General features: G+C 40.7%; 1 non-coding gene across 1 annotated transcript; it reads left to right on the plus strand.

Annotated features, from left to right (window-relative positions):
* The first annotated feature begins 2,191 nt into the window (after window positions 1–2,191).
* LOC115159024 (U7 small nuclear RNA) lies at window positions 2,192–2,244 on the plus strand. The gene has a single exon (XR_003868819.1). It is a non-coding gene; the product is annotated as a U7 small nuclear RNA (small nuclear RNA).
* The last annotated feature ends 9,073 nt before the right edge of the window (window positions 2,245–11,317 follow it).

Genomic DNA, 11,317 nt, shown 5'->3' on the forward strand with positions numbered 1-11,317 from the left:
AATGGTGGCGTGGGATTTGCTGGTCGGAGAAAATGTCATGTTGGTTTAATGGTGGAGGGAGAAAGGTCTGACTGGCTGCACAGGGCTACGGAAGACCTGTGTGTGTGTCTGTGTGTGCATGTGTGCTTTCATTTTAGTGAGGAGCTTAAAAGCCAGTTCCATTTCCTCATCTGAAATGTTACCCTTCACCCTGTTATGAGAAGTTGCCATTTTAACTTTCTTTCGGAGGCGACTGGAAAATGTAAAAACGTCATCGGACCAGACCACAAGCACATCAAAAAATACTACAGTTTACTATATCATTCTACAGTACTTACTATATAATTCTGTAGTGATTTTTATTTTACCTTTATTTAACTCGGCAAGTCAGTTAAGAACACATTCTTATTTTTAATGACGGCCTAGGAACAGTGGGTTAACTGCCTTGTTCAGGGGCAGAACGACAGATTTTTACCTCGTCAACTCAGGGATTTGATCTTGCAACCTTTCAGTTACCCGTCCAATGCTCTAACCACTAGGCTACCTGCCGCCCCAGTAAACTGTAGTATGCTGTAGAATACCGTATTACACACTGTAGTATCCCTCGATCATGTGTATTACTTACTATAGAATGTTGTAGTATACCATAGTAAATACTACAGTATTATCCGTTTTTTTTATTTTTATGAATACTACAGTACATTGCCGTGGGAAGATGTGTGGGGGTGCTTTGATAAAAAAAGTAAACACTACAGTCCGCAGAAACATGACACTTTACCATACTAAATAAATATTTACTACAGTATTTAATTTGCATATACAGTGCCTTCAGAAAGTATTCACACGCCTTGACTTTTTCAAAATTTTGCTGTGATACAGCCTGAATTTAAAATGTGTTTTTGTCACTTCTACACAAAATACCTCAATGTAAAATTAGAATTGTTTTTCGAAATATTACAAATTGATTAAAAGCTGAAATGTCTTGAGTCAATATGTATTCAATGCCTTTGTTATGCCAAGCCTAAATAAGTTCAGAAGATAACATTTCTTAACAAGTCACAGAAGTTGCATGGACTCTGTGTGCAATAATAGTGTTTAACATGATTTTTGGATGACTACCTCATCTCTGTACCACACACATACGATTATCTGTAAGGTCTCTCAGTCGAGCAGTAAATTTCAAACACAGATTCAACCACAAAGACCAGGCCTCGCAAAGAAGGGCACCTATTGGTCGATGGGTAACAACAAAGCAGTAATTGAATATCCCTTTGAGCATGGTGAAGTTATTAACTACACTTTAGATGGTGTATCAATACACCCAGTCACTACAAAGAGACAGCTGTAAAAAATGTGGCAAAGCAATTCACGTTTTTGTCCTGAATAGAGTGTAATGCTTGGGACAAATTCTATACAACACATTATGGTTATGCTTGTAATCCTTAACAACGGGGGAGTTTTTCAGGATAAAAAAGAAACGGTATGGAACTAAGCACAGGCAAAATCCTAAAGAAAACCTGGTTCAATTTGCTTTCAACCAGACAATGGAAGAGAAAATCATCTTTCAGCAGGAATATAACCTAAAACACAAGGCCAAATCCACGCTGGAATGAGTGACTGAGTTAGTTTGGATTTAAATCTACTTGAAAATCTATGGCAAGACCTGAAAATGGTTGTCTAGCAATGATCAACAACCAATTTCACATTGCTTGAAGAATTTTGAAAAGATAATGGTCAAATGTTGTACAATCCAGGTGTGGAAAGCTCTTTGCGACTTTTTCAGAAAGACACAGCTGTAATCGCTGCCAAAAGTCCTTCTACAAAATATTGATTTAGAGGTGTGAATACTTATGTAAATGCGATATTTCTCTATTTAATTTTCGAGAAATTTGCAAAAATTTCTAAAAACACAGTTTTACTCATTACTCATTATGGAGTATTGTGTGTAGATGGGTGAGAATTGCATTTTATTTAATCAATTTTGAATTCAGGCTATAACACAACAAAATGCGGAATAAGTCAAGGGGTATGAATATTTTCTGAAGGCACTGTACCCTTCCCATTCCCCTCCCCCATATCCCAATTTGTGCCACACATATGTGAAAAACCTACATGTCAGGTATAGAACATATTGTCTTCCATACAGGTTATAGAAAAGAGCATGAGCTCTGAACTATCTGTTCAGACCCCAGTCCTACCTACAGGTTATGGAAAATGTTATCTTTTAGTGTTTCTCCAGTAGGTTTCCTCAGGGAGAAAGCCTCCACATGGAAAAGATAATAAAACAAAACACAAGTGTAAATACTACGGTAATGTCCTCAAAAACACTACAGTAAATATTACAGTATATACTACAGTTTTCTTTCACTATAGTATTTATACCCTGCTCAAAAAAATAAAAGGAACACTTAATAAACAACACAATGTAACTCCAAGTCAATCACACTTCTGTGAAATCAAACTGTCCACTTAGGAAGCAACACTGATTGACAATAAATTTCACATGCTGTTGTGTAAATGGAATAGACAACAGGTGGAAATTATAGGCAATTAGCAAGACACCCCCAATAAAGGGGTGGTTCTGCAGGTGGGGACCACAGACCACTTCTCAGTTCCTATGCTTCCTGGCTGATGTTTTGGTCACTTTTGAATGCTGGCGGTGCTTTCACTCAAGTGGCTCAGGTAGTGCAGCTCATCCAGGATGGCACATCAATGCGAGCTGTGGCAAGAAGGTTTGCTGTGTCTGTCAGCGTAGTGTCCAGAGCATGGAGGCGCTACCAGGAGACAGGCCAGTACATCAGGAGACGTGGAGGAGGCCGTAGGAGGGCAACAACCCAGCAGCAGGACCACTACCTCCGCCTTTGTGCAAGGAGGAGCAGGAGAAGCACTGCCAGAGCCCTGCAAAATGACCTCCAGCAGGCCACAAATGTGCATGTGTCTGCTCAAACGGTCAGAAACAGACTCCATGAGGGTGGTATGAGGGCCCGACGTCCACAGGTGGGGGTTGTGCTTACAGCCCAACACCGTGCAGGACGTTTGGCATTTGCCAGAGAACACCAAGATTGGCAAATTTGCCACTGGCGCCCTGTGCTCTTCACAGATGAAAGCAGGTTCACACTGAGCACGTGACAGAGGTGACAGAGTCTGGAGACGCTGTGGAGAACGTTCTGCTGCCTGCAACATCCTCCAGCATGACCGGTTTGGCGGTGGGTCAGTCATGGTGTGGGGTGGCATTTCTTTGGGGGGCCGCACAGCCCTCCATGTGCTCGCCAGAGGTAGCCTGACTGCCATTAGGTACCGAGATGAGATCCTCAGACCCCTTGTGAGACCATATGCTGGTGCGGTTGGTCCTGGGTTCCTCCTAATGCAAGACAATGCAAGACAATGCTAGACCTCATGTGGCTGGAGTGTGTCAGCAGTTCCTGCAAGAGGAAGGCATTGATGCTATGGACTGGCCCGCCCGTTCCCCAGACCTGAATCCAATTGAGCACATCTGGGACATCATGTCTCGCTCCATCCACCAACGCCACGTTGCACCACAGACTGTCCAGGAGTTGGCGGATGCTTTAGTCCAGGTCTGGGAGGAGATCCCTCAGGAGACCATCCGCCACCTCATCAGGAGCATGCCCAGGCGTTGTAGGGAGGTCATACAGGCACGTGGAGGCCACACACACTACTGAGCCTCATTTTGACTTGTTTTAAGGACATTACATCAAAGTTGGATCAGCCTGTAGTGTGGTTTTCCACTTTAATTTTGAGTGTGACTCCAAATCCAGACCTCCATGGGTTGATAAATTGGATTTCCATTGATTATTTTTGTGTGATTTTGTTGTCAGCACATTCAACTATGTAAAGAAAAAAGTATTTAATAAGATTATTTCTTTCATTCAGATCTAGGATGTGTTGTTTAAGTGTTCCCTTTATTTTTTTGAGCAGTATACTATAGTTCAGTTTAAATACTACACTCAGGGTTGGGTAGGTTACTTTCTAAATGTAATCCATTACAGTTACTAGCTAACTGTCCAAAAACGTAATCAGTAATGTAACTTTTGGATTACATAAACTCAGTAACGAGGCATTAGAAGACAAAAATATATGTTACCAATTGATCGACATCTATTGCAGGATAAATCAATGTTAAAGTTTACATAGCTGGCCATATATGGCTGTTACATTTTACTTTATGGGTTGGTTATGTAGGCTTCTTCTAACCCATCACTTCTACTACATATAATAATACGATTAAATTATATCTTTACATTAATATATCTAATTTCTAAGTCCAAAAATGTATGTAGCAACTACAGATTGCCCCTTTAACTGTATCAAAAGTGTGCAAGTTTGAGCATGTGTCAATTTTTTTTATTTTTATAAGCATTAATTAGATTGAGCAATAAAAGCCCCACTCTTATTCCATAGGCTGTGATCTGCACTATTCAGCTGTTGCAAGAGAGCATTTTTCACTGGCTGTCCACCAGTTTCAAAAATAATGATTGATGGGCAGCTTAAACTTCTTGAATTCAAAAATATTTGGGTTCAAATACACATTTAGATTTGTGAACAGCCATCCACAACAACCACAATCTGTAAGGTGCAAATATTTAAATGAGAGAGCAGCAGTGTGATTCACATCAATGCGCTATGTAGATATCAATAATAAGTGATATGCGTATCGCCGTAGACTACACCACTGCTGCCATCCTTACCTCCAAGTATTTATTGAAGTTGTATAATCTTTGGATGTCGACAGCAGTCGCACCTTTGGAAGACATAGCTTGGACTGTAGCCTACAAAAGCTTATTCCTGCTCTTTTCCCACGATACATCAAACACATCTGGTGTGTCATCATAGTGGTCTCTGACTTGTGGTGAGACACGCTCAGGTGAAACAAATTTAAACATGCAACTTTTTGCGAACAACCTATATGAATTTAAAAGTAATCATCTAAGTAATCATCTATTTTTTCAAAAGTATCAGTAATCTGATTACAATATTTTTGCTGGTAACGTAATGGATTACAGTTAACGGTTTTGTAATCCCTTACATGTAATGGATTACATGTAATCTGTTACTCTCAACCCTGACTACAGTATATTACAGTAAATACAACAGTAAAGTTTGCAAAAAACCTGCAGTGAATACTATAGTATATAAATATAGTAATACTACAGCATTTAGACCATAGTATAATATAGTATTTTTTTGGTTTGGGATATAATTTGTGTACAGTTATAAAATAGGAATGAAGATGTTTCAGGGCATCCAAACCTACATCTCCATACATACCTCTAATGATGGTGGTAGCCTACAATCCATCAGATTCCTCATGATACAGACCAGACCATTATAAAAACAACAACTATTCAGAACCATGTTGTAAAAATGTTCTCAGGAGTAGGCTACGTTATAAATCAGGAGGAGAGAGTTTGGAAGCGAATGGAAAGGTATTTTATTACCTCTTGTCTTCTTCCCTTTTGAGAGAGAGAGAGAGAGAGAGAGAGAGAGAGAGAGAGAGAGAGAGAGAGAGAGAGAGAGAGAGAGAGAGAGAGAGAGAGAGAGAGAGAGAGACGCTAGCTGCTTTGAGTCTGAGACACGATCCACTCCCTACACTAATATCTGTGATAGGTCAACATTCTGAATGACGTCATCATGGCCCAACAATTACACAGTGACATCATGGGAACAGAACATATAGTGAGTCAGACAATCCATAGACTAGTATCAACACGGCCTCATTAGAATATGTCAAAGTGACATTTAACCACCTATGCTGACATATTAGTTATGCGACATATAGTAATTACAATGGTTAAATGTCAACAGTCTGACACATTTCTAATAAGAAATCAATTCTAGCTACTGTAGATGGTAGAGGCTACTTACAAAGCAAAAACTCAGGTCCCTCAGTTGACCAAAGATACAGATACAAACAGATCATAGATACAGGCCATTCAAGTGACGTGCAGTTCTGTAGGTTCTATCCATGCCCTTGACCGATTTATTTCATATTCTGTTTTATAATGCACACTGGATCAGAGCAAAACGTGAGCATGGGACTGGGCTTTGAGGTAAGACATCAACCATAACTTTGTTAACCTGGTATCGTCACTCTTTCTTTCTCTTTCTTTCATCTGTTTTTATAGCGGGGATTTCTAGGAGATTTTGTATTCTTCTATGATGGGGTTCTTTTGATCTTGCTGTCCGTTCTGTCGTGTCCCTCTCTCCTCTCCTCACCCTTTCTGTGATCAGCTCTACCACTGACCTCTACACTGGGGCTGCATCCCAAATAGCACCCTATTCCCTGTGTAGTGCACTATACTTTTGACCACGGCCCATAGTGCTTTGGTCAAACGTAGTGTACTATATAGGGAATAGGGTGCCATTTGGGATGTAACCTGGTGGTTGTGCTCTGGATGGGGATGTTTCCTCTCTCTGATGAGTGAGCACTAACTCATGGTTCTTTCATGTGCCTTACAGTCATGAGTCTTTCTTAATACACAGAACAGCACACTGCTGCTGCTCAACAAAGGAGCAAGAAGATACAGTGAGTGTTGGGAGGGGGGACTTTGTGTGTGTGTGCACTATTGGTGTGTCTGTGTCCTAAAGTTTGAATACACACAGACACACTACTAGCTCCTCCATACCCAATAAGCAGCCAATGACACCTTTCTCTCTCTGACTAAACCAGTGGTTCCCAAACTAGGGGTCGCGACCCCATGTGCGGTCTCCTGATATGAAAAAATGGGGTCGAGGGAGAATTTCCATAATCCTATAAAAAATAATAATTATACAATTTACAGTACCAGTCAAAAGTTTGGCCACACCTACTCATTCAAGGATTTTTCTTTATTTGTACTATTTTCTACATTGTACAATAATAGTGAAGACATCAAAACTATGAAATAACACATATGGAATCACATATTAACCAAAAAAGTGTTAATCAAATCAAAATATATTTGAGATTCTTAAAGTAGCCACCCTTTGTCTTGATGACAGCTTTGCATACTCTTGGAATGCATTTCAACTAACAGGTGTGCCTTGTTAAAAGTTAATTTGTGGAATTTCTTTCCTTCTTAATGCATTTGAGTTTGTGTTGTGACAATGTAGGGATAGCATACAGAAGATTGTCATATTTGGTAAAAGACCAAGTCCATATTATGGCAAGAACAGCTCAAATAAGCAAAGCCAAATGACAGTCCATCATTACTTTAAGACATGAAGGTCAGTCAATCCTGGAAATTTTCAAGAACTTTTAACGTTTATTGAAGTGCTGTTGCAAAAACCATCAAGCGCTATGATGAAACTGGCTCTCATGAGGACCACCACAGGAACGGAAGACCCAGAGTTACCCCTGCTGCAGAGGATAAGTTCATTAGAGTTACCAGCCTCAGAAATTGCAGCCCAAATAAATGCTTCACAGAGTTCAAGTGACAGACACATTTCAACATCAACTGTTCAATTGAGACTGTGAATCAGGCCTTCATGGTCAAATTGCTGCAAAGAAACCACTACTAAAGGACACCAATAATAAGAAGAGACTTGCTTGGGACAAGGAACATGAGCAATGAACATTAGACCAGTGGAAATCTGTCCTTTGGTCTGATGAGTCCAAATTTGAGATTTTTGGTTCCAACCGCTGTGTCTTTGTGAGACGCAGAGCAGGTAAACAGATGATCTACGCATGTGTGGTTCCCACCGTGAAGCATGGAGGAGGAGGTGTGATGATGGTGTGGCGGTGCTTTGCTGGTGACACTGTCTGTGATTTATTTAGAATTCAAGGCACACTTAACCAGCATGGCTACCACAGCATTCTGCAGCGATATGCAATCCCATCTGGTTTGCGCTTAGTGGGACAATCATTTGTTTTTCAACAGGACAATGACCCAACACACCTCCAGGCTATGAAAAGGCTATTTGACCAAGAAGTAGTGTGATGGAGTGCTGCATCAGACGACCTGGCCTCTACAATCACCTGACCTCAACCCAATTGAGATGGTTTGGGGTGAGTTGGACCGTAGAGTGAGGGAAATGCCTCCAACAAGTGCTCAGCATATGTGGGAACTCCTTTATTAAGACTCTTGGAAAAGCATTCCAGGTGAAGCTGGTTGAGATAATGCCTAGAGTGTGCAAAGCTGTCATCAAGGTAAAGGGTGGCTACTTTGAAGAATCTAAAATATATTTTGATTTGTTGAGCAGTTTTTTGGTTACTACATGATTCCATATGTGTTATTTCATAGTTTTGATGTCTTCATTATTATTCTACGATGTAGAAGATAGTAAAAATAAAAAACACCCTTGAATGAGTAGGTGTGTCCAAACGTTTGACTGGTATTGTATTTATTATAATATCGTCTTTGTATCTCAAAATCATTGTAATGTGGTTAACCTTAAAAATCTAAATGAAAATTATTCAAATCTAAAAGATAAAATTCAATCAGTGAGCGCCCTTTGATCATGGCAAAATGCCACCGTTGCACTTGAATCATTCCCACGGTGAATGGCTAGGCCCACTACACTATGAAACCACACGCTATTGAAGAGACTGATATTACTGGCCACCAAATATATAGTGAAAACAATGTGTGGGGTGGCAGAGGCACGGAAACTCACGTCAATACCTTTGTCAGATGACACTGTTAAACAAAGGACTCATGCTGTTGCTAGCAATCAAGAGGAAACTCTGACTGACTCAAAAACTCCCCAGCTTATGCTCTCCAAAGGGATGTTAGCTGTGAAGGGCGAGATACTCATGCATTGACTTTTGTTCGCTATCATGTCAGGGGATGCTATTCACGATGACATATTGTTCTGTCTCACGATTCCCGAGCATGAAACAGCATAGGGGATGTTCAGTGTGCTGCATGGCGACATTGACAAACTGATTCCATGGGATTGAATGGTGGGCTTTTGCACAGATGGGGCTCCATCTACTGTGCATTCGGAAAATATTCATACCTCATGACTTTTTCTACATTTTGTTACATTACAGCCTTATTCCAAAATGAATAAAAAAATGAATCTACACACAATACTCCCTAATGACAAAGCAAAAACATGTTTTTAGACATTTTAGCACATTTATATAAAATTCAAAAACAGAAATACCTTATTTACATAAGTATTCAGACCCTTTGTTATGAGATTTGAAATTGAGCTCAGGTGCATCCTGTTTCCATTGATCATCCTTAAGATGTTTCTACAACTTGATTGGAGTCCACCTCTGGTAAATTAAATTGATTGGACATGGAAATGTGCACACCTGTCTATAGAACATCCCATAGTTGACAGTGCATGTCCAAGCCATGAGGTCAAAGGAATTGTCAGTAGAGTCCCGAGACAGGATTGTGTCGAGGCACAGATCTGGGGAAGGGTACCGAAACAATTCTGCAGCATTGAAGGTCCCCAAGAACACAGTTTTCTTCATCATTCTTAAATGGAAGAAGTCTGGAACCACCAAGAATCTTCATAGAACTGTCCGCCCGGCCAAACTGAGCAATCAGGGGAGAATGGCCTTGGTCAGGGAGGTGACCAAGAACCAGATGGCCATTCTGACAGATCTCCAGAGTTCCTCTGTGGAGATGGGAGAACCTTCCATAAGGACAAACATCTCTGCAGCACTCCACCTATCAGACCTTTATGGTGGAGTGGCCAGGCGGAAGCAACTCCTGGGTAAAAGTCACATGGCATCCTGGTTGGCGTTTGCCAAAATGCACCTACAGTGGCAAGAAAAAGTATGTGAACTCTTTGGAATTACCTGGATTTCTGCATAAATTGGTCATCAAATTTGATCTGATCTTAATCTAAGTCACAACGATAGACAAACAGAGTGTACTTAAACTAATAACACAGAAATTATTGTATTTTTCTTGTCTATATTGAATACATCATTTAAACATTCACTGTGTAGGTTGGAAAAAGTATGTGAACCCCTAGGCTAATGACTCCTCCAAAAACGAATTGGAGTCAGGAGTCAGCTAACCTGGAGTCCAATCAATGAGACCAGATTGGAGATGTTGGTTAGAGCTGCCTTGCCCTATAAAAAACTGTCACAAAATTTGAGTTTGCTATTCACAAGAAGCATTGCCTGATGTGAACCATGCCTCGAACAAAAGAGATCTCAGAAGACCTAAGATTAAGACTAGTTGACTTGCATAAAGCTGGAAAGGGTTACAAAAGTATCTCTAAAAGCCTTGATGCTTATCAGTCCACGCTAAGACAAACTGTCTATAAATGGAGAAAGTTCAGCGCTGTTGCTACTCTCCCTAGGAGTGGCCGCCCTGCAAAGATGACTGCAAGAGCATAGCGCAGAATGCTCAATGAGGTTAAGAAGAATCCTAGAGTGTCAGCTAAAGACTTACAGAAATCTCTGGGACATGCTAACACTTCTGTTGACGAGTCTACGATACGTAAAACACGGGAGGACACCACGGAAGAAGTCACTGCTGTCCAAAAAAACATTGCGCAAATCTGTAGTTTGCCAAAGTGCACCTGGATGTTCTACAGCGCTACTGGCAAAATATTCTGTGGACAGATGAATCTACAATTGAGTTGTTTGGAAGGAACACACAACACTATGTGTCGAGAGAAAAAGGCACAACACACCAACATCAAAACCTCATCGCAACTGTACGTATGGTGGAGGGAGCATTATGGTTTGGGGCTGCTTTGATGCCCCAGGGCCTGGACAGCTTGCTATCATCGACGGAAAAATGAATTCCCAAGTTTATCAAGACATTTTGCAGGAGAATGTTAGGCTATCTGTCCTCCAATTGAAGCTCAACAGAAGTTGGGTGATGCAACAGGACAACGACCCAAAACACAGAAGTAAATCAACAACAAAATGGCTTCAACAGAAGAAAATACACCTTCTGGAGTGGCCCAGTCAGAGTCCTGACCAATTGAGATGCTTTGGCATGACCTCAAGTGAGCAGTTCACACCAGACATACCAAGAATATTGCTGAACTGAAACAGTTTTGTAAAGAGGAATGGTCCAAACCGTTGGGCAGGTCTTGCTGCCAAAGGAGGGTCAACCAGTTATTAAATCCAAGGGTTCACATACTTTTCCCACCCTGCACTGTGAATGTTTACACGGTGTGTTCAATAAAGACATGAAAACATATAATTGTTTGTGTGTTATTAGTTTAAGCAGACTGTGTTTGTCTATTGTTGTGACCTAGATGAAGATCAGATCAAATTTTATGACCAATGTATGCAGAAATTCAGGTATTTCCAAAGGGTTCACATACTTTTTCTTGCCAAGATTATCTTGTCTGATGAAACCAAGATTTAACTCTTTAGCCTGAATGCCAAGCGTCACATCTGGGGGAAACCTGA

The sequence above is a fragment of the Salmo trutta genome, chromosome 22, assembly GCF_901001165.1.
Source record: "Salmo trutta chromosome 22, fSalTru1.1, whole genome shotgun sequence".
Lineage (NCBI taxonomy): Eukaryota > Metazoa > Chordata > Actinopteri > Salmoniformes > Salmonidae > Salmo > Salmo trutta.